The sequence below is a fragment of the Bombina bombina genome, chromosome 4 (genome assembly GCF_027579735.1).
Source record: "Bombina bombina isolate aBomBom1 chromosome 4, aBomBom1.pri, whole genome shotgun sequence".
NCBI lineage: Eukaryota > Metazoa > Chordata > Amphibia > Anura > Bombinatoridae > Bombina > Bombina bombina.
In genome coordinates this window covers 417,414,182-417,438,290 of record NC_069502.1, presented here as the reverse complement: position 1 = coordinate 417,438,290, position 24,109 = coordinate 417,414,182, and the positions used below count along the sequence as shown (strand labels likewise).

The window sequence follows — 24,109 nt, the reverse complement described above, 5'->3', positions numbered from 1 at the left end:
GCCTGACTTGTCAGTAATTGTTTGTGCAGCTGCTCTCCTGGCTCTCACACAACCAGTTAGGTTAAAGCCTGACTTGTCAGTAATTTTGCAGATGCTCTCCTAGCTCTCACACAGCCAGTTAGGTTAAAGCCTGATTTGTCAGTAATTGTTTGTGCAGCTGCTCTCCTGGCTCTCACACAACCAGTTAGGTTAAAGCCTGACTTGTCAGTAATTGTGCAGCTGCTCTCCTAGCTCTCACACAACTAGTTAGGTTAAAGCCTGACTTGTCAGTAATTGTTTGTGCAGCTGCTCTCCTGGCTCTCACACAACCAGTTAGGTTAAAGCCTGACTTGTCAGTAATTGCTTGTGCAGCTGCTCTCCTGGCTCTCACACAACCAGTTAGGTTAAAACCTGACTTGTCAGTAATTGTTTGTGCAGCTGCTCTCCTAGCTCTCACACAACTAGTTAGGTTAAAGCCTGACTTGTCAGTAATAGTGCATCTGCTCTCCTGGCTCTCACATAACCAGTTAGGTTAAAGCCTGACTTGTCAGTAATTGTTTGTGCAGCTGCTCTCCTGGCTCTCACACAACCAGTTAGGTTAAAGCCTGACTTGTCAGTAATTGTGCAGCTGCTCTCCTAGCTCTCACACAACTAGTTAGGTTAAAGCCTGACTTGTCAGTAATTGTTTGTGCAGCTGCTTTCCTTGCTCTCACACAACCAGTTAGGTTAAAGCCTGACTTGTTAGTAATTGTTTGTGCAGATGCTCTCCTGGCTCTCACACAACCAGTTAGGTTAAAGCCTGACTTGTCAGTAATTGTTTGTGCAGCTGCTCTCCTAGCTCTCACACAACTAGTTAGGTTAAAGCCTGACTTGTCAGTAATTGTGCAGCTGCTCTCCTGGCTCTCACACAACCAGTTAGGTTAAAGCCTGACTTGTCAGTAATTGTGCAGCTGCTCTCACACAGCCAGTTAGGTTAAAGCCTGACTTGTCAGTAATTGTTTGTGCAGCTGCTCTCCTGGCTCTCACACAACCAGTTAGGTTAAAGCCTGACTTGTCAGTAATTGTTTGTGCAGCTGCTCTCCTGAGGGTCGATCCGATATAAATCGTCGCCCGCAAAAGCCGGCGACGCCAATATTTACGCTGATTTGGTATCCTATATACGGCGTAACCTAGAAGTTACGCGCGTATATTTCTGCCGTCGCCCGTAGTTTTTTGGGCCATAGGCAGGTATACCAAACCAGCGCAGTTTGGTATCCAATATGCAGCGTAAGGACTTACGTGGCGAAAATGGAGAAAACTTACTCCATTTTCACCTCGCCACAAAAAGCAGCCGTAAGAAGCCTTACGCTGACTATTGGAGCCCCGTAACTCCCTAAACTGGCTGCTAAAATAAACCTAACACCTAACGCATGCGCAATGTCTATCTCCCTGTCAACTGCGATCTGCTAAAATAAACCTAACACCTAACGCATGCGCAATGTCTATCTCCCTGTCAACCGCGATCCCCCCCCCCCGAAATCCCTAATAAAGTTATTACCCCCTAAACCGCCGCCATCTACATAAACTAACCCCCTACTGTGAGCCTCTAAAACCGCCGCCATCTACCTTATCTATCCCCTAATCTGACCCCTTACACCGCCGCCACCTATATAAAAATTATTAACCCCTAATCTAATCCCCCTATACCGCCGCCAGCTATATTAATAGTATTAACCCCTAATGTAAGCCCCTTACACCGCCGCCATCTCTATTAAAATGATTAACCCCTAATTTAATCTACCTACCCCGCCGCCAGCTATATTATCTATATTAACCCTAAGTATATTATAGTTAATATAGTTATTACATTATATATATTAACTATATTAACCCTAATTATATTAGGGTTAATATAGTTAATATAGTTACTATAGTATTTATATTAACTATATTAACTCTATCTAACCCTAACACCCCTAACTAAATTTATATTAAATTAATCTAATTCATTTATAAACTAAAATATTCCTATTTAAATCTAAATACTTACCTATAAAACAAACCCTAAGATAGCTACAATATAATTAATAATTACATTGTAGCTATGTTAGGGTTAATATTTATTTTACAGGTAAATTGTTAATTATTTTAACTAGGTATAATAGATATTAAATAGTTATTAACTATTTAATATCTACCTAGTTAAAATAATTACCCAATTACCTATAAAATAAATCCTAACCTAAGTTACAAATACACCTACACTATCAATAAATTTAATAAACTACAAACATCTATCTAAAAATACAATTAAATTAACTAAACTAAATTACAAAAAAAAACAAACGCTAAATTACAAAAAATAAAAAAAAGATTACAAGATATTTAAGCTAATTACACCTATTCTAAGCCCCCTAATAAAATAATAAACCCCCAAAATAAAAAAAATTCCCTGCCCTATTCTAAATTAAACAAATTTCAAAGCTCTTTACCTTACCAGCCCTTAAAAGGGCCTTTTGTGGGGCATGCCCCAAAGAATTCAGCTCTTTTGCATACAACAAATACAATCCCCCCCCCCCCCCATTACAACCCACCACCCACATACCCCTATTCTAAAACCACCCAAACCCCCCTTAAAAAAGCCTAACACTACCCCCCTGAATATCTCCCTACCTTGTCTTCACCACACCGGGCCGAACTCCTGATCCGATCCGGGCGATGTCTTCCTCCAAGCGGCAAAGAAGAATTCTTCCTCCAGCGATGTCTTCCTCCAAGCGGCAAAGAAGAATTCTTCCTCCGGCGACGTCTTCCTCCAAGCGGCAGCAAAGTCTTCATTCTTCCGGCGGCATCTTCAATCTTCTTTCTTTGCTCCGCCGCCGCGGAGCATCCATCCTGGCCGACTGCTGTACTTGGAATGAGGTACCTTTAAATGACGTCATCCAAGATGGCGTCCGCCGAATTCCGATTGGCTGATAGGATTCAATCAGCCAATCGGAATTAAGTTAGAAAAATCTGATTGGCTGATTGAATCAGCCAATCAGATTCAAGTTCAATCCGATTGGCTGATCCAATCAGCCAATCAGATTGAGCTCGCATTCTATTGGCTGATCGGAACAGCCAATAGAATGCGAGCTCAATCTGATTGGCTGATTGGATCAGCCAATCGGATTGAACTTGAATCTGATTGGCTGATTCAATCAGCCAATCAGATTTTTCTAACTTAATTCCGATTGGCTGATAGAATCCTATCAGCCAATCGGAATTCGGCGGACGCCATCTTGGATGACGTCATTTAAAGGTACCTCATTCCAAGTACAGCAGTCGGCCAGGATGGATGCTCCGTGGCGGCGGAGCGAAGAAAGAAGATTGAAGATGCCGCCGGAAGAATGAAGACTTTGCTGCCGCTTGGAGGAAGACGTCGCCGGAGGAAGAATTCTTCTTTGCCGCTTGGAGGAAGACATCGCCGGAGGAAGAATTCTTCTTTGCCGCTTGGAGGAAGACATCGCCCGGATCGGATCAGGAGTTCGGCCCGGTGTGGTGAAGACAAGGTAGGGAGATCTTCAGGGGGGTAGTGTTAGGCTTTTTTAAGGGGGGTTTGGGTGGTTTTAGAATAGGGGTATGTGGGTGGTGGGTTGTAATGGGGGGGGGGATTGTATTTGTTGTATGCAAAAGAGCTGAATTCTTTGGGGCATGCCCCACAAAAGGCCCTTTTAAGGGCTGGTAAGGTAAAGAGCTTTGAAATTTGTTTAATTTAGAATAGGGCAGGGAATTTTTTTTATTTTGGGGGTTTATTATTTTATTAGGGGGCTTAGAATAGGTGTAATTAGCTTAAATATCTTGTAATCTTTTTTTTATTTTTTGTAATTTAGTGTTTGTTTTTTTTTGTAATTTAGTTTAGTTAATTTAATTGTATTTTTAGATAGATGTTTGTAGTTTATTAAATTTATTGATAGTGTAGGTGTATTTGTAACTTAGGTTAGGATTTATTTTACAGGTAATTGGGTAATTATTTTAACTAGGTAGATATTAAATAGTTAATAACTATTTAATATCTATTATACCTAGTTAAAATAATTAACAATTTACCTGTAAAATAAATATTAACCCTAACATAGCTACAATGTAATTATTAATTATATTGTAGCTATCTTAGGGTTTGTTTTATAGGTAAGTATTTAGATTTAAATAGGAATATTTTAGTTTATAAATGAATTAGATTAATTTAATATAAATTTAGTTAGGGGTGTTAGGGTTAGATAGAGTTAATATAGTTAATATAAATACTATAGTAACTATATTAACTATATTAACCCTAATATAATTAGGGTTAATATAGTTAATATATATAATGTAATAACTATATTAACTATAATATACTTAGGGTTAATATAGATAATATAGCTGGCGGCGGGGTAGGTAGATTAAATTAGGGGTTAATCATTTTAATAGAGATGGCGGCGGTGTAAGGGGCTTACATTAGGGGTTAATAATTTTAATATAGATGGCGGCGGTGTTAGGGGCTCACTTTAGGGGGTTATAGATATAATATAGCTGGCGGCGGGGTACGGGAGCGGCGGTTTAGGGGTTAATAACTTTATTAGGTTGCGGCGGGGTACGGAAGCGGCGGTTTAGGGGTTAATAGCTTTTTTATTGTTAGGCTAGTGAGGGGGGATAGCGGATAGAGGGTTAGACAGTGCGGTCTATGTTAGGGAGGCGTGTTAGACAGTGCGGGCTATGTTAGGGAGGCGTGTTAGACAGTGCGGGTGTTTTAGACTTTAGTCAGGTTTTATAGGCGCCGGCAGTTTCTAACGTGGCGCAAGTCACTGGCGACGCCAGAAATTTGTACTTGCGCAGATTTCTGGACATCGCTGGTTTGTCAGACTTACGGCACGTTAGCATCTGACGGCGACCTATATGGGATAGCTCGAGTTGCGAGCTGAAACTGCGGGCGACGCCGGTTCCCTCGCTTGCGCCGCAAACTGCGATCTATATCGGATCGCGCCCCTGGCTCTCACACAACCATTTAGGTTAAAGCCTGACTTGTCAGTAATTGTTTGTGCAGCTGCTCTCCTGGCTCTCACACAACCAGTTAGGTTAAAGCCTGACTTGACAGTAATTGTTTGTGCAGCTGCTCTCCTAGCTCTCACACAACCAGTTAGGTTAAAGCCTAACTTGTCAGTAATTGTGCAGCTGCTCTCCTAGCTCTCACACAACCAGTTAGGTTAAAGCCTGACTTGTCAGTAATTGTTTGTGCAGCTGCTCTCCTAGCTCTCACACAACCAGTTAGGTTAAAGCCTGACTTGTCAGTAATTGTGCAGCTGCTATCCTAGCTCTCACACAACCAGTTAGGTTAAAGCCTGACTTGTCAGTAATTGTGCAGCTGCTCTCCTAGCTCTCACACAACCAGTTAGGTTAAAGCCTGACTTGTCAGTAATTGTTTGTGCAGCTGCTCTCCTGGCTCTCACACATCCAGTTATGTTAAAGCCTGACTTGTCAGTAATTGTTTGTGCAGCTGCTCTCCTGGCTCTCACACAACCAGTTATGTTAAAGCCTGACTTGTCAGTAATTCTGGTTGGATTTTGCAGAAGCTTGAACTGCTGGGCTACAAAGTTGCATCCACAGCATAAGGGATTAAAGGCTTACCTTTTCGATCCCAGGAAAGAGGGGGAAAATATAACCTTCAATAAACATACTAAACATAACTATGCTTTAACTGGCCCACGGGGCCTACGCTTAATAATGACAGTCACAATGTTTGGGTAAAATTTGAACCATCACTGGTCCCTTCTATTAACCTATAACTTTTAGGATTAATTATTAAATAAACCGACAGATAAATATCTCAACAGATGGCGGCAAATGAGAGGCTAAGACTAACCCCCCGGACTACAGAGGAGAGCGGCCTGATGTAAGGCAACAGCAGAAAACTCTTCACGAGGGATGGAGATGCTACTAGGGGTGTTCCGAGTTCTTCTGGCCTACCTACCCGGAGGGAGGGGCACTCCAGTTAACTGAAGTAATCGGCACCACCCTGATCAGCCTGGCCATTACTCCCCTCGTTCACCGCTCCTGGGCCGCAAACCTCTCGCAGTTAGGGTGCTTTTTTAACCTACCGTCCAATAGGCTCTGAGACCACCAGCCGCTTGAGCCGGCTAGTCAGCAGAGGGAGGTAAAACTACTGCTAAGGACTTACACAGATTAGGACGCCTATCCCTACCTATGCCTTAGCACCCTACCTAAACTACTCATGCCGCCATAGGAGTGGGAGGGCGGGCAATTTGTCAGCTTCTTGTCCAAGGTCAAAGAGGAACAGGAACTGCAGGCATCAGCATAAGAAAGGTAAGCCACTCCCTACCCCAGCAACATTGTTGCAAACACAAGAAACTCCCTCTATCTTCACTCTCCCTGACAGCCTTAACCCTTATGTCGCTGCAAGCCTATTTGGCTCTACACTTACTTAAGGGATTAAAGGCTTACCTTGTCGATCCCAGGAAAGAGGGGGAAAATATAAAATTCAATAAACATACTGAACATAACTATGCTTTAACTGGCCCACGGGGCCTACCCTTAATAATGACAGACACAATGTTTGGGTAAAATTTGAACCGTCACTGGTCCCTTTTATTAACCTATAACTTTTAGGATTAATTATTAAATAAACCGACAGATAAATAACTCAACAGATGGCGGCAAATGAGAGGCTAAGACTAACCCCCCGGACTACAGAGGAGAGCGGCCTGATAAAAGACAACAGCAGAAAACTCTGCACGAGGGATAGAGATGCTAATAGGGGTGTTCCGAGTTTTTCTGGCCTACCCGGAGGGAGGGGCACTCCAGTTAGCTGAAGTAATCTGCCCCACCCTCATCAGCCTGGCCATCACTCCCCCTGTTCGCCGCTCCTGGGCCGCAAACCTCCCACCACAAGGGATAGCATCTCAGGTATCACTTGCCGCCACCCACCCGACCTGACTTACAGGAAGGGAGCGAGAGCCCTTGTCAAATCACCTAAAAATAAGTCTAGCCCTATATCAGATAAATGAACCCCATCGGGTCTATAGAGCTCCCACTTGTTGGCCGTAATGGCATCGTGCCATACCACGAAGCCCTGGGAACCAGTGAGGGCCGCCCCCACCTCCCTGTTCAGCTTCTTTCTCATCCTATAGGCTGCGCCCGAGGATCCCATATATCGCCATTGGCGACGCACTATTATATTTGACCATCCTATAATTACCCCTGGCATCCATGCCCTTAGCCAGCCTAGGTCAGACTGAATAATTTTTGTCAATTCTAGAGATGGAATGGCACCCATGTCATTACCCCCTAAGTGTATTATGCCTATGGGCATCTGTGAGAACATTGGGAAGCTGGAACCAGCACATACCCCTAAACCTCAGCCATCGGATGGAAGCCTTGGATGCAGGGAAACCCAAATTCTGCCCCCCATCCCTGGTGAGAGCACGGATCACTGCCCAATGAATGAAGGAATGGCCCACGATCCATACCCTTGTTGCAGCCTTGCGTACACCTGGAAGATAGAAACAAGTGTTAGCTAAGAATAAAACCAACAACCCCCCCTCCTCTTTTCTCATTACATTGGGTGAGAACCACTGCTACCTGATAATGGACGAACATACAATTTATAACGGTTCGATCGCCAGCAACCCAATTTTTTAATAGTATGCTCCTGCGCCCCTTGTAATGCAGCATTTGTAGCCGCTCCAATATGGCACGAATGAGGGGTAATCCTGGAGGGATCAAAACCAGCCGCTTCTACTGCAAGCGCTAAGACTCTACGAAACTGGTAGATCGAAAGAGCCGCCCCATTCTCATGCATTAAGAATTGGCCGGCCACCGCTGGACTATGCCGCACGTATGCTGCCAATGTCGCTAAGGGGCAGCAAAGATCCCCTTGCGCTGCAAAAGTGAGCCAAGTACCCTTAGCCGCTTGATCTGTTTTAGATTTAGGTATAAAAAGTAAAACAGAGGGTGGCGAAATTTTGACATGATCAAATTGCACCCCTCTGTCCATATGCTTTTTTGATGGGGACACTAGCTCTGTAATCCGCAGGACCCCTGCGAATGCCAGGACAAAGGCTGCTTTGAAAAGTAAGACCTCAAATTCTGAATTACAAATGCTAGGTAAGACCGCTACCAGCCACTCAAGCCAGTCCCGAGTGATAGGTTCCCTAATATCTCCCTTGTTGGGCTGCATCCGCCCCAACCTTTGAGAGTCTGCCTAATGAAGAAACAGTCTGTGGAGTCCCCTGATCCACGCATTTTGAAGAAGAATGATAGGGCTGCCAGGCGAGACTGGACCGCCCCTTTCCGCAAACCTTGCGCTTGCATGCTTACTAGCCACTCACCCAGCATCACTTGAGAGCTGACTGATGACTCCGCCCTCCGCATAGTGCAGAATTGGTCCCATTCCTTCCAGTGGCTAACATAGGTTCGCCAGGTCGCTGGGGCGAGGGATGAGCGGACTAATGGGATTAAGGAGAGCCAGGTTCCACTAGCTGCCAAAGAAAACTGTGACAGGTTAGCCCTGCCTCTGCCGCTCGTGGCGCTAATGGTCTAAAAGTAGCCCAATCAAACCTAGATAGGGCATCTGCTATAACGTTATTGACCCCTGGCACGTGACTCGCTTGGAAATGGATGTTGAGCTGAAGGCACCTCAAAACTAGATGTTGCAACAATTTAACCACAGTGACAGAGGAAGCGGAAAGTCGATTAATGGAATGCACAACACTTAAGTTATCTGTCCAAAATATTACCGACCTATTCCGCAGCCTCTGTCCCCACAGCTCAACTGCCATGACAATTGGGAACAATTCGAGGAGAGTCATGTTCCTGATAAGGGGAGTAGAAATCCATTCCAAAGGCCAGGGTCCGGCGCACCATTCCCCTTGGAAATAGGCACCGTAACCCTGGGACCCCGCTGCGTCTGTAAACAGATGCAGGATCTGACTAGATATCGGGGCAGATCGCCAGACAGTAATGCAGTTAAATTGGCTTAATAACATCTCCCAGACTTTTAGATCGTCCCTCATGTCCTTTGAGACAAGTATTTTCACTGACACGCTGGGGTTGTCCTTAAGCGGACTTTCCAGTCTCCTATTAAAAACCCTGCCCATTGGGATCACCCTACAGGCAAAGTTTAACAACCCCAAAAGGGACTGCAAGTCCCTCAAAGATACGTATTTTTTGGAAACAGCCGCCCTAACTGAAACCAACATGTGCTGTACCTTTTCCATGGGTAACCTGCAGATCATCTGCAAGGTGTCTATTTCAATACCCAGGAAGGTCAAAGTAGTATATGGACCCTGTGTCTTATCCTCTGCTAATGGTACCCCAAGTTGTGACATGAGACTCCTCATCTCAATCATAAGGTGGGTACACCTGTCTGTATTGCATTCCCCTACTAGGAGAAAATCATTGAGGTAGTGTGCTACATAGTCCCCTCCCACCAATTTTGCTACTGCCCAGTGTAAAAATGTACTAAAACAATTGAACATTGAGCATGAGATGGCACACCCCATGGGTAAGCATCTGTCCACGTAGTAACTACCTTTTAATTTACATCCCATAAGGTGAAATGATGAAGGGTGCAAAGGAAGGAGACGAAAGGCGGATTCGATATCCAGTTTTGCCAATAAAGCACCTCTCCCGAACCCACGGACCAAGTCAAGAGCTTTATCAAATGACTGGTAGTGAACCGTGCTAAGCTCCGGGGCAATCGCGTCATTGACTGATTGACCTCTAGGGTAAGAGAGATGCTGTATTAGGCGAAACTTCCCTGGTTCCTTTTTTGGTACCACCCCCAAAGGAGAGATAACCAAGTTATCTATTGGTGGGACGCAAAAGGGGCCCACTACTCTCCCCAAAGCCATTTCCTTCGCTAGCTTATCCCTGACCACTCCTGGGTACTGATAGGCAGATTTCAGATTACGATGGTTCTGCGAACCCACAACAGGTTTGTTGGTGGGTATCACAAAACCATCCCTAACTGCTGCTTGGCGGTCAGGATATGTGCGCAACCATAGCTCAAGAGCGTCCACCCTCACCGGGGTGGGCGCCCTTAGCAGCAAGAGGTTGCCGGGCTATTGATTTATCCGTGTTAGCGTCCTTTCTTCGGGAGCAATCCGCTCCCGGGTGAGGCGCACCACAGAACTTGCATACATGCCGGTACGTGCATGCTGTGCCCTTGTCACACCTTTTCTCCTGAAAGGCCCAGCACTCCCTACCCTTATGCCTACTCTTGCTTTGAAAACGCAGCCCTGTGCCCCTGTTACCTGACGGTGGTGAGGGAGATCTCTCAGCACCCAGACGGGACTACAAATTCATTTCTTGTGACCCGAATGCTAGCGCTGAATTTACAGCCATTTTCCTCCTGAAATTGGAATCGTAGTCCCTCCACACTCCTTCTTTATGATGCTGGTAAATCTAGTGAATTGCGTCAGCGTGCTTAAGTAGTGCCTGACCTTGGTCTGGAAATTTATCTAAGTAGCAAGAAGAAAGGATCCTGAAACACTTGAGCCACTCGTCAAATGTTTCAGGATGCTTGACTCTTTTAGTGCCCGTTCCATCCGCACTCTTCTCTTTTTGCCTATGTGCTTCAAGAGAAAGTTTGAAAATGTTCACATATCTGCCCTCTTGAATTCTCCTTACCAATTTCTGCTTCAGATGACCGTGAAGCAAGAAAATTGGGCAGGATAAAGCATCGCCAGCTAAAGCTAATTTCCTGCTAACGGCTGCTGAAGGAGTTTGTGGCTGCCCGGTGGCTAATGGGGTTACTGCCTCAATTCTCTGATCTTTTTGTAACTGGCCTGACCTCATCTCCTTAAGCATCTTACATGTGTTTTTGCCCTTTAGTTTTTAAGCCTAAAGACGTGTCACTACTTAGATCAGAGTCAGTAGAGGAAGAATCAGATAAGTGTTCCCTAGGGTGATTAGGTGCATATGCCTCACCATTTCCTGTTGTGGATGTGGTGGGGGCCTCCGCTGCTGATGTTGCTGCTGCTAAAGAAGTCTGTGCTGCTGTCGGGGTTACTCCTTCAGAGCTGACGGAGGCTGTCTGCTGTGCTGCTGATGGGACTGTTGTAGCGGATGAGGAAGCTGTTCCTGCGGATGCCATGCCGGATGCTATTGCGACAGTGGTGTTCTGTTTACCGGACAAAACTTCCTGCAAAACAGAGAGGAAATCGCGAGCACTTTGCCCTTGAATCAAGGGAAACCCAGGTGTGGCCTGAGGGGTCCCAAACCCTACCTGTTCATTAACATTCCTTGCATGCTGCTCATTCATCTGTAGGACATTAACAGCATCAGAACCACTCTTTTGCATTTGCACCTGAACAGTATTAACATTAACAGCATCAGAACCACTCTTTTGCAATTGCACCTGATCATGATCAGTATTAACATTTGCCGCATTTTGTGCATTCACACCACCATGCACATTTGCCGCATTTTGTGCATTCACACCACTATGCACGAGAACATTCTCAACAGGAACCGTTTGCACAGGCACATGAACATTAGCAGCCATATTCACAGCATTTGCAGCATTCAGCCCAGTCATTCCCACATGCAAATCACTACTAACATTATTAACCATGCTCATGGCCGCATTAACTGAGCTGTGTCTGTCTGCATAGGTATTGGCAGTGCCCAATGTCTGCCTATCTACATTCACAACATAAGTATTTGCATTTGGCTGTGTGCCAATATTTGTAAGTGTGCTGACATGCTGTGTGTGCACATCTGCAGCAATCATAACCGGATTGTGCCCTACAGGGTTAACGTTTTTAGATTGCACATTAACACCATTCATAAACGGATTTTGCCCTAAAGGGTTAATATTCTGTGTTTGCACATTAAGCTCATTAATAACAGGATTTATCCCCCTAGGGTTAACATTCTGTGTCTGCATAATAGGGTTAACATTCTGTGTCTGCATATTAACTTCATTCGTAACACTCTGATTCATCTGCCTATTTTGACTGCCTGTGCTATTAATCGCTTGTGCCCTGCTCACTACCGCCACACTACCCTTTGCCAAAACAGACACCCCGCCTCCATGCACATTAAACATTTGTCTATTATCCCCAAGGCCCCTCCGGCGACCGACTAGGCGGCCCCTGTCCAGAGAGCGCTTACGGTGCTCACCTGCCAGGAGTCCGCGTCTGATCGCCGTTCTGCCGCGTGGTTGAATGAAGGCACCACTGACGTCACCGGAAGCGTAATCACGCTTGACCGGAAGTGACATCAGCGGCTGCTCAGGATGTGGCCTAGGAGGATTTGGGGCCAACGACTCGTGCAGGAGGCCATCGGACGGGGCATTAGCGAGCGCAGCTTGCACATCAGGCGGTAAAGTAGGTGGGGCAGCCTTGGTGGCCGGGGTCGGCTTAGGGGATAACAATTTCCTAGAAATTTGCGAGGTGGGGGCGGGGCCACCGCAGAGGGCGTGACAGGCAGTGAAAGCCTCGTGGTGGGGGCCAAAGATGGAGGAGCTGTGTCCAGGCCCACAGGGGGATTTAAAGATGGCGTTTCTCGCGCCAAAATTTGCGGCTGTGCTACCGTGGATATGGTAGACATGGCAATACTAGGGGCTAAATTTAAGTTTTGCAGGGGATTACCTGCTGAAATAGCTATATTAGGGGCTAAATTTAAGTTTTGCAGGGGATTACCTGCTGAGATAGCTTGCACAAGGGAGGAAAGCAGGGATGCCACTGCACCTGCCGCATTTGGGGGAAGGGATGCAAACATCCCTAGAATATTTAAATCTTGGTTACTAGCTGCTGGAGGTGCCACACCTAGTCCCACAGGGGGGGTAGGCTGAGGATCAGGGGTACTGACAGATTGGCTATGAAGCAGAGAGACAGGAGGGGGGTGAACTTCTACAGTGTGAATGGTTTGCCTAGGAGTTGTAATAGGAATGTTAACAGGGGCCTGGGTTGGGGGTGGGGAGGGGGGGTTTCCTCAATGATTTGAGAAAGGGGAACAATTCTATCTGCTTCAGTAATACTTAGCTGCTGCTCTTGTAATCCACGCCTAGTAACAGGAACTTTTCCCTCCCTAAACCTCAGGGGTGGAGCGGAGGATCTTCTGGAACGCCTCATGATGAAAGAATTGAAGATGGAGAGAAGAATGGTAAACTAATCTGCTTCTGTGAAGAAGGATCAACTTGTCAGCTTCTTGTCCAAGGTCAAAGAGGAATAGGAACTGCAGGCATCAGCATAAGAAAGGTAAGCCACTCCCTACCCCAGCAACATTGTTGCAAACACAAGAAACTCCCTCTATCTTCACTCTCCCTGACAGCCTTAACCCTTATGTCGCTGCAAGCCTATTTGGCTCTACACATACTTTATAAATAGAACCCTTTATTTCCAATTACCAGAACAGTTTAAAAAAAAAAAAAACAACTTTGGTTTTGATATAAAACATGGAATTATTTAACTATGGTAGACTCATGATTTGATTTGAACCTTTTCTTTTGAGTGTGCAAATGTTTGAGAATGTTTTGAGAAATACGCAAAACTTTCCAAACCTAATCTTTTTTTTTCTTCACAAAGAGGTTCCTCCAAGATGTATTTAAACACTTGTCGACCTGAAGTAAAATTGATGCTAATTTTTATACTTTGAAATAATTATGACATAAATTAATCCATCATATATGTGATTTGGCACCTTACATTAAAGAAACAAAACAAAACATGATTTTGGTGTTTTTGTTGAAATTTAGCTTCACTCCATGAGAACATATCTAGATAGGCTTGAGTGTGCTTTTTTCTTGAGCGCCATATGGCACCAAAGTAGAACATATCTAAAGAGGCTTGAGTGTGCTCATTTCTTGAGCGACATATGGCACCAAAGTAGAACATTTCTAGATAGGCTTGAGTGTGCTCATTTTTTTAGCGCTATATGGCACCAAAGTAGAACATATCGAGATAGGCTGGAGTGTGCTTGTTTCTTGAGCGCCATATGGCACCAAATGAGAACATATCGAGATAGGCTTGAGTGTGCTCATTTCTTAAGTGACATATTTCACCAAATGATAACATATCTAAATAGGCTTGAGTTTCCTTGTTTATTGAGAACCATATGGCACCAAATTATAAAGTTGTTTTTTTTATTTTGTACACTCTGTCTGAAGTTTAATTTGTTTAACTTCCATGTCCCTTTAAAGTGATGCCAACATGATATACATTTAATGCATTAATCCAATTTATTTTATGAGTGCCATAATATTGTTGATATTAATAATTTTGAACATTAAAATTGAGTTTATACTTTCTTTTTAAGGGCTAGCAAATTCCCTGATCTAGTTTATTCAAAAATAAAAATAAAAAAAGGCTGCAGCTATGTTATCTGAGTCATGTGTCTCAGCAAGAGAGAATTCCTGACGGCTTGTTGCCAAGAGGGAGATATATTACAGGAAACGTGCCCGTGGGCTGTCTTTCTCCTGTGGCAAGGAAAGCCCAAAAAAATTCCTAACATGTGCAAAAGTGGGTAAAGTCAATTTAAGTTTGCAAAATAATTTTTATTTTTATATCCAGTAGATCTGCATATACCAGCAAGAGTATAACCACCAATAACGTTTAAAGGGGTTAGACATAACCAGTTATAACAGAGACAAAGCGTATCTAAAACAAAAATACATAATACAACTACATATTTTGGTTCCAATTTAACAGAGAGAACAGGTTGGTAAATTAAATGTTGTGTACTTGATCTTTTGGTTTGCCCTCTATGTGCCAGAAAGATCTGTAGTCAAATACTTTGCAAAGCATTGCATTTCTTTGTTAACCAATGGGTTAAAACTGTAAAAAAACAAAACAGTGGCTTATTCTTCTTAAGGGCTGTGACCTATAAAATGAAAACTTGTGAATTTATTTCTGGTACTTGTAACTCTAGGTAAATGGACTGTTGAGACAGGTATTTGCTGTTCCTTAGATTCAGCAATTTCAGCAACTTTTAGTTCTCACTTTTGAAAGAGCCTCCAAACAGAAAAATCCAGTGTATGAATCATAATGTATGGTTATTTCTTTATTGTAGGTTCTACTTAAATTCATATCTTGCTCTGTTTAAATGATAAAGAATACCATAAGTGCCATTTCATATATATATATATATATATATATATATATATATATATATATATAAATATACTTCAAACATGAGGGCACTCAAAGGACTTGAGTATATAGTAGTTATTTATTCATTCACAAGGTCGACGTTTCGGCTTATAACCTAAGTCATCTTCAAGACAATCTAAAATACAGACAGTTCCATTACATTGTTGTATTTGAAGCATATATACAATTCATACAATTTTTTTTTACTGCTAACACCTGTTGCACACATCACCTATGTTAGATGCAAACCAGTCTTTTAAGTCAGCCGCTCTGTTCTAATTGGTTATAAAGTCATATAACGTATCAAGAGGGGAGGTGTCAGTGAGATGTCTGTTTACGTGTAACAAAATAATAGCCATAACAGTATCATTATTGGAATCAGAGGATAACAATGACTACAACATTGTGTGGGGAATTATTAATGCAAAAATATCCCACAATCACCCAAATGGCCTGGAGCTTGCAGGCTCTAAACTCATTAGTTCAGCAAAGGTACTAAACCTCGGAGTGATGATTGACGCTGGACTATCTTTTAAACAGCAGATTTACTCTGTAATAAAATCTGCCTACTTTCATCTGAAAAACATAGCCAGGATACAACACTTAATTCCACCGGATGATATGCCAACATTAATCCATGCATTTGTATCCTCTAGGCTAGATTACTGAAATGCACTTTACTTGGGCCTCCCAAAAAAAGAACTCCATCGCCTTCAGACAGTACAAAACGCAGCAGCCAGACTATTGACCATTCAAACTCGCTCCTGCCACATAACACCTGTTCTCCACTCCCTGCATTGGCTTCCAATTAAATGGCAAACATATTTTAAAATTGGCCTGCTGACCTTCAAAGCCTTAAACAACCAAGGCCCACAGTACCTGAAAGAGCTCCTGACACCCTACATCCCATCCCATTCACTTGGGTCAGCCAACACATCCCTCCTCTCAGTGCCAAGAATAAGGACAAACTCAGGTTCAAGAGCATTCGGCCACGCTGCCCCTACTTTCTGGAACTCTTTATCGTGCACAATCAGAGAGGCACCGTCCTTACAGACTTTTTAAAAAAAGCTAAAGACCCACCTCTTCCATCAGGCATTCAGTCCGCTTATCTGAACTTTTATGTCTTATGTTGGTATATTTGTAAAGTGCTTTGAGTCTCACAGGGAGAAAAGCGCCATATAAATTGCAAATTATTATTATTATAATTATTACTAAACCTATTAACCCCTAAACCGCCAGCCCCCCACATTGCCATAAACTAAATTTACCTATTAACCCCTAAACCTTACAACCCGCTGACTTTAAATTAAATATTAACTCATCCCTATCTTATAATAAATTTAAACTTACCTGTAGAATTAAATTAAACTATATTAAACCATTAATTAACATACCCTTACTGTTATACTAAAATTACATTAAACTATATTAAACTAATATTTAATCTACCCTAACTGTTATACTAAAATTAAATTAAACTATATTAAACTAATAATTAATCTACCCTAACTGTTATACTAAAATTACATTAAACTATATTAAGCTAATAATTAATCTACCCTGTTATACTAAAATTACATTAAACTATATTAAATTAATAATTAATCTACCCTAACTGTTATACTAAAATTAAATTAAACTATTAATTAACCTACCCTGTTATACTAAAATTACATTAAACTATATTAAATTAATAATTAATCTACCCTAACTGTTATACTAAAATTAAATTAAACTATATATTCAACTATTAATTAACCTACCCTAACTGTTATACTAAAATTACATTAAACTACTGTATATTAAACTAATAATTAATCTACCCTGTTATACTAAAATTACATTAAACTATATTAAACTAATAATTAATCTACCCTAACTGTTATACTAAAATTAAATTAAACTATATTAAACTATTAATTAACCTACGCTAACTATTATACTAAAATTACATTAAACTATATTAAACTAATAATTAATCTACCCTAACTGTTATACTAAAATTAAATTAAACTATTAATTAACCTACCCTAGCTGTTATACTAAAATTACATTAAACTACAAATTAAATTAACTATATTATATATTTAAACACCTAACCCTACTCAAATAATTTAAATCTACAATTAAAAATTACAAAGTTACAAAAAACTAACAACTAAGTTACAAAAAAAATAACAAACACTAAATTACAAAAAAAAAACACTAAGTTACACAAAATAAAAAATAAATGATCAAATATTTAAACTAATTACACCTAATCTAAGAGCCCTATGAAAATAAAAAGCCCCCACAAAATAAAAAAAAAAACCTAACCTACAATAAACTACCAATGGCCCTTAAAAGGGCCTTTTGCGGGGCATTGCCCCAAAGAAATCAGCTCTTTTGCCTGTAAATAAAAAATGCAAATAACCCCCAACAGTAAAACCCACCACCCACACAACCAACCCCCCCAAATAAAAACCTAACTAAAAAAAACTAAGCTCCCCATTGCCCTGAAAAAGGGCATTTGGATGGGCATTGCCCTTAAAAGGGCATTTAGCTCTTTTTCAAAAGCCCAAACCCTAATCTAAAAATAAAACCCACCCAATAAACCCTTGAAAAATCCTAACACTAACCCCTGAAGATCCACTTACAGTTTCTGAAGAGCCGACATCCATCCTCATCGAAGCAGCAGAAGTCCTCATCAAAGCCGGTAGAAGTCTTCATCCAAGCCTGCAGAAGTCTTCACCCAGACGGCATCTTCTATCTTCATCCATCCGGCATGGAGTGGCTCCATCTTCAAGACATCCGACGCGGAGCATCCACTTCTTACAACGTCTTCTTCAGAATGAAGGTTCCTTTAAATGACATCATCCAAGATGGCGATCCTTAGATTCTGATTGGCTGATAGAATTCTATCAGCCAATCAGAATTAAAGTTGAAAAAAATCCTATTGGCTGTTGCAATAGGATTGAGCTTTTATCCAATTGGCTGATCCAATCAGTCAATAAGATTGAGCTGGCATTCTATTGCTGTCTCTCTTCCTTTTGCAGCAAAAGGAAAGAGAGCAAAAGAAAGGGGGGAGAGAGAGAGAGGGAAAAAGAGGGGGATAGAGAGAGCAAAAGAGGGGAAGAGGGACAGCAAAAGAGAGGGTGAGAGAGCTACCCCTACAAATCTAAAAAGTACAACATTAGACATAGACTTACATGTACCTCTGATTATATAGTATATTTTCTTACTTGTCCATGTGGGAAATTTTATATAGGTAAATGAGTACCCCCTTTAAAGAAAGACTTGCAAATCATAAAAGTGCAATTAGATCAGCCTTAAGAAATAAAAAAGTGATCAGCCAGTAGCAAGGCACTTCATGGAAATGGGCCACACAGTGGCCATGTTACGTGCCATGGTGATTGATAGGATTCCCCCTCTTAAAAGAGGAGGTTATAGGGATGAGGAATTACTTAAAAGGTAAACACAGTGGATCCATAGATTAGGCACACTTGCCCCAATGGGACTGAACACCTATATTGATTATTCGTTGTTTTATTAGGGGAAAGCTATAATCTACTTACTATGTATAAAATTTATATTGTCTTACTTTTTTGTCTATGTATAATATTTGTATTGTGGAATGTTGATAACCAGTGGAATATAGTGTTCCGTATATTGAGTTCTATGTACCATATTTATTATGAGAAGTATCTAAACATAGCTCTATACAACAAGTTCCTCCATAATATGAGTTACACAGCAGTGTATTATGCATTAATAATTCCCCGCACGATTTTGTAGTCATTGTTATCCTCTGGTTCCAATAATGATACTGTTACGGCTATTATTTTGTTACACGTAAACATTAGACGTCTCACTGACACCTCCCCTCTTGATAAGTCATATGACGCTATAACCAATTAGAATAGAGCGGCTGACTTAAAAGACTGTTTTGCATCTAACATCGCTAGCAGCTTTTTTCAATGGCGGTGGAGATGTTGAGGTTGTGAACAATTGATGTTTAAAGGTATGCCTATAGTTATCATATCCAATGTAACGTGTGTTTTGAAATTGGTTACTACTGAGACACAAACATTTTGGATACCATATGCTTAGATAACATATACGTCTGTGTACAAAATATATATGTCAAAATTGAGAGTAAAAAAAAAATGTTTTTTAAAAAAACAGTTATTTTGATATGTATTATAATGAGATTAACCCTTTGTGGGTAAGAGCGATATTCACATAGGTGATGTGTGCAACAGGTGTTAACAGTTAAAAATGCATGAATTGTATATATATATATATATATATATATATATATATATATATATATATATATATATATATATATATATATATGCTTCAATACAACAATGTAATGTACTGTCTGTATTTTAGATGGTCTTGAAGATGGCTTAGGTAATAAGCCGAAACATCGACCTTGTCTTTATAATGAAACATTGTGATGAATAAATAACTACTATATACTCAAGGCATCTAAACAAATGATGGTAGTGAGTGCATGAAGTTGGAGTAGTATATATATATATATATATATATATATATATACATATATATAAAAATATATATATTTATATAGGGGTCAAGTCGAGAGGGAACGCATGGGAACAAAGTTCCTACACTATTTTTGCAGGAGGGACTAAGTTACCTCTGGACAGAGAACAGAAATGTTTCAGTAAACACTGCTGCTGATGGTTGGAGCAGCTGGAGCACAGTCTGGTTAGAGGCATGGTGAGATCCTCTAGTAATGGACAGTAACACTTCCTACAATACACTAAATGCAAGCCTGTCAGCGGTCCTGCTGTGTGATCACCCTGCAATGTGTGTAACACATGGTGCTTACATTTCTGTGTGGCTTGCTCTGGGGTTATTAAGCTCCCCTCAGCAGAAATAAGACTATTGCACCTTAAGTGGGTGAGACTCTGTGACAGAGGAGGATTCTCAGGCTCAAAGGCAATAATTCAACCCTTCATTGGATTTAATTGGCCTTCATTAACCAAAGTGTATAAATGATATACATACATAAGAGATAAACTTCCTATTACGTCATTATGTTAACTAGCATAACTAATTAATAAACACACAACAACAGGTTTTAGGCTAAAGACCGGTCACGTTTATTATAAAAATAAACCCCTTAAATATGGCTAAATATGCCAATCTAGGCAACTCTTTATTAAATAAACATAGAACTTGTATTAAGTTCTTAACTGGTGGCAGCAACAAACTAAAAGGTTAACTGCTACTGCCAGATGGCCAGGACCCTACTCGGTGTTTGCAGCATGGCACAGATTGCACGTGCCCAAATGACAGCGAGAGAGCTGTAATTATTAGAGCTATTTAGCCTACTATTTGTAGGGAGGAGTAACCCCTAGGTCGGCACCTAGCGGGTGTCGCCTCCCCCATCCTAGGGCATCACTCTTCTCTCTCCCTGCCCGCTGTCTGGGCCCTGACCGACCTCCAGCTAGGGCATAAAAAAAATATGCCAGAAACAGCTGGAAGGCTATAATTAAAGCCTGGGCTTAGCGAGCTAGCTCACATAAACCTACCCATGCCGGGTAGGTCCCAAACAATACACTACAATCCACCACCTCTTCATCCAGGTACGAGCGGGCGGGGAAAGCTCCCTTGAAGTCTGAAACCAGGAACAAAAAAGGCTGGATCCACTGCAAACAGAACCTATAAAGGTAAGCAGAAACACCCACCCCACACTTGCAACAATGTAACAGACCTAGTACAAGGGAGCTAAAACTTTCAAATAGCACACATGACAGCGAGCACCCCATGGGAAGGCATCTATCCACATAGAACACCCCGTCAAACTTCATACCCATGAGCCTGAAGGCTGACGGGTGGAGAGGCAATAACCGGAATGCAGACTCTATGTCTAGCTTCGCCATTAAAGCACCCTTACCCTTGCCCCTGACGATCACTAGAGCGTTGTACAAGGACTGGTAATACACAGAACTGATGCCCCTTTTGAAAAGGATAAATGGTGTATAAACCTGAACTTGCCTGGGTCCTTCTTAGGTACAACCCCCAAAGGGGACACAAGTCGGCAAGTGGCCGCTCCAAGAATGGGCCAGCCACCCTGCCCAATGCCACCTCTTTACCCAATTTCTCCCTAACTACCTCTGGAAATTTGTATGCAGATTTAAGGTTACAGTGCACCGTAGAACCTACTACACTACCCCCCACAGGATTTCTAAACCCCTCTTCCAACCCCACCCTGAGCAGACGAGCCATCTCCGCATCAGGGTAATGCACCAGCCATGGCACCATGGCAGCCATCTTAAGGGGCGTTGGAGCACTTGAGTCTAGGGCCATCCCTCTGGGGCCTGACTTCTCAGGACCTGACTCCTTCCTCCTGCTGCACTCGACCCCAGGGTGGGGCCCACTATAGAATTTGCAAATGTGACGAAAGGAACAATTCGCTCCCCTGTCATTGCTTATCCTGAAACTTCCAGCATTCCCTGCCTCGCCGTTTTAAACCATAGTGAGGGACGGCGAGCCCCAGGAGAGCTAATCGTTACACTCTCTAACCCCAGTTTGGACCACAGGTGGAGATCCTGGGTCCCAAAATGAAGAAGAGGGTTACCCACCATCTTTCTACGGAAGGCCATGTCGTCTTCACGCTATGCCCCTTCCTTAAACCTAGAGTGAATATCATCTATGGTATCCTTGTACTTGAACAAATTGTGCCCCTGGCAATGCCATTTGTCCACATAACAGGTTGCCAGGACCCTAAAGCATCGCTGCCACTCTGCATACGTCTCTGGTCACTGTACTTTCTTAGGACCTGTGCAATCCCCTGCCCGCTCTCTAGCTCTGCACGCCTTTGGTGAAAGTTCAAAAATGTTGACGTACCGCCCATCCTAAATCTTTTTCACCACCTTCACTTTCAGATGCCCATACAAGGATTGCACCAAACATAGGTATGTATCCCCATGAGAAGCAACCTTCCTTGATACTGTGACCGCCCCCATGCCTGAGGGCCCTACGCTAGCATCCTGTGAAAAGGGGACCACCTCGCTACCTACCGCTGGGGGCCCTTTACCCTTCACCTGCGCAGACACCAACTTCTTGATCATCTTAAACATCTCCTTTTGACCCTACCTAACTAAGTCTAAGTCACTCTCACTCTCCGAGCCTGACCCACTGGAAGATGTACCTAACCCTACGTGTGCAGATGTATGCAATAGGTACTCACCGCTGGGAGCCAATGGTGGCGCAACTCCTGCTGAGTGAGGCAGCGGGCGTCGAGGCGGTAGGTGCTGTGGCTTTCTGTCTGGACGACGATGCCATAGCCAGAACTGCGTGATCCGTGATTACACTCCGCGAAAACAAAAGATTTTGGAGAGTACTCTGCGCAGATGATTGGGCCCCTGAGGGGTTCCCTGCAATCCTGTCCTATTCTCCTGACATACACATTCCCAGGGCAGCCACAGCTGCCCTCCTAATCACCACCTCACTCATGCTATAAGCTTGGCTCTGTTGCCCCAACATGCCTTCCCTATTGGCCTCATGTACTACACCCTGTGCCACATAATTCCCTGCATCCCCCCTTCTATCAGCAACGCCAGATGCCATACCAGACACATTCAAACCATCTGTGCCCAATACCACGTCCTCTTGCCCCTCCACAGTTATTCCCCTGTGGATCCCAGCACCAATGCCTGCCCCCCTTTCCCTTTGCCGTACCCTCACTGTGCGCCTTCCCCCTGGAGTTTTCCCTGCAGCCTTGCACCCTTGAGGAGCCCTTTACCCCCCATCAGGAGCCCTAACATCTGCACGGAGCCTCCCCAACTTACTGGTGATGGCTCCGTGCGCAGACCTGCTCCTGCAGCTGGTGCTCATTTGATGCTGATTAGTGACCTCATGGGGGACACCAGGGGAGGAGGTAGTTACTGTTGGGGGCGCATGCGCTACAACTGATAGAGTGGGTGGAAACAGTTGGGGTACCCCTAGAGTTCCTGGGGCATCAAATGTTTCAGGAGAGTAACCAATAGGAGAGGGTTGGGGCCCAGGGCCTGCAGCCAGGTCCCCTAGGCCCAATCCCCTCCTCACAGTGGGCCTACATTTTTGCAGGGGGCTGTCCGGGGCCTAGCTGTAGGGATAGGGGGTACCTCATCCTCAGAGTCTGATCTACAGCTTTCTCTTGCAGCTCCCTGCATGCCAAGAACCTCCTGCACGACTTCCTGGTAACGTTTTGGTGGCACCAACTTCCGCTTGGAACTCTCCACCTCTGAAACACCGACGAAGGAAAGCTCCCTTGAAGTCTGGAACCAGGAACAAAGGAGGCCAGATCCACTGCAACCAGAACCTATAAAGGTAAGCAGAAACACCCGCCCCCACACTTGCAACAATGTAACAGACCTAGTACACTCCAGACTTCAAGTCCGTTATCCCTTAATTTTGTTACAGGCCCACTAGAGGGCCCTCCACTTCCAAAAACAGTGTGTGTGTGTATAAATATAAAACAATATTAATTGTGAGGGGTGGAAATTTTAGTGAGTTCCCACACTTTTTTTGTAGGACTTGACCTATATATATATATATATATATATATATATATATATATATATATATGTATATATACTAGTCCTAAAGCCCGTTCACACGGGCCATTTTTTGCAGTACAGTGGTCCCACCCCTGGCGTTCTCTCCCTCCCCCTCTCTTTTGCTTTCTCTCTCTCCCCCTCTCTTTTGCGCTCTCTCTCCCCCTATCTCTCTCTCTCGCTCCCCTCTCTCTCTCCCCCTCTCTCTCTCTCCTCTCTCTCTCTCCCCTCTCTCTCCCCCCTTTCTCTCTCTCCCCTCTCTCTATCTCACCCCTCTCTCTCTCTCTCCCCCCCCCCTCTCTCTCTCGCCTCCTCTCTCTCTCGCCTCTCTCTTTCTCTCTCCCCGTCTCTCTCCTCTCTCTCTCTCCCCTCTATCTCTCTCTCTCTCCCCCTCTCTCCCCCTCTCTCTCTCTCCCCCCTCTCTCTCTCTCTCTCTCCCCTCTCTCTCTCTCTCCCCCTCTC

At 43.1% G+C, this 24,109-nt stretch overlaps 1 long non-coding RNA gene across 1 annotated transcript in view; it reads left to right on the top strand.

The window, feature by feature from the left end:
- LOC128656366 (uncharacterized) overlaps positions 1–24,109 on the top strand; it is a 448,845-nt gene that overhangs the window by 306,944 nt on the left and 117,792 nt on the right. The window contains exons 3-4 of the long non-coding RNA XR_008401994.1: positions 13,041–13,199; positions 23,254–23,420. This is a non-coding gene — a long non-coding RNA (uncharacterized LOC128656366). The remainder of the gene's footprint in view (positions 1–13,040; positions 13,200–23,253; positions 23,421–24,109) is intronic.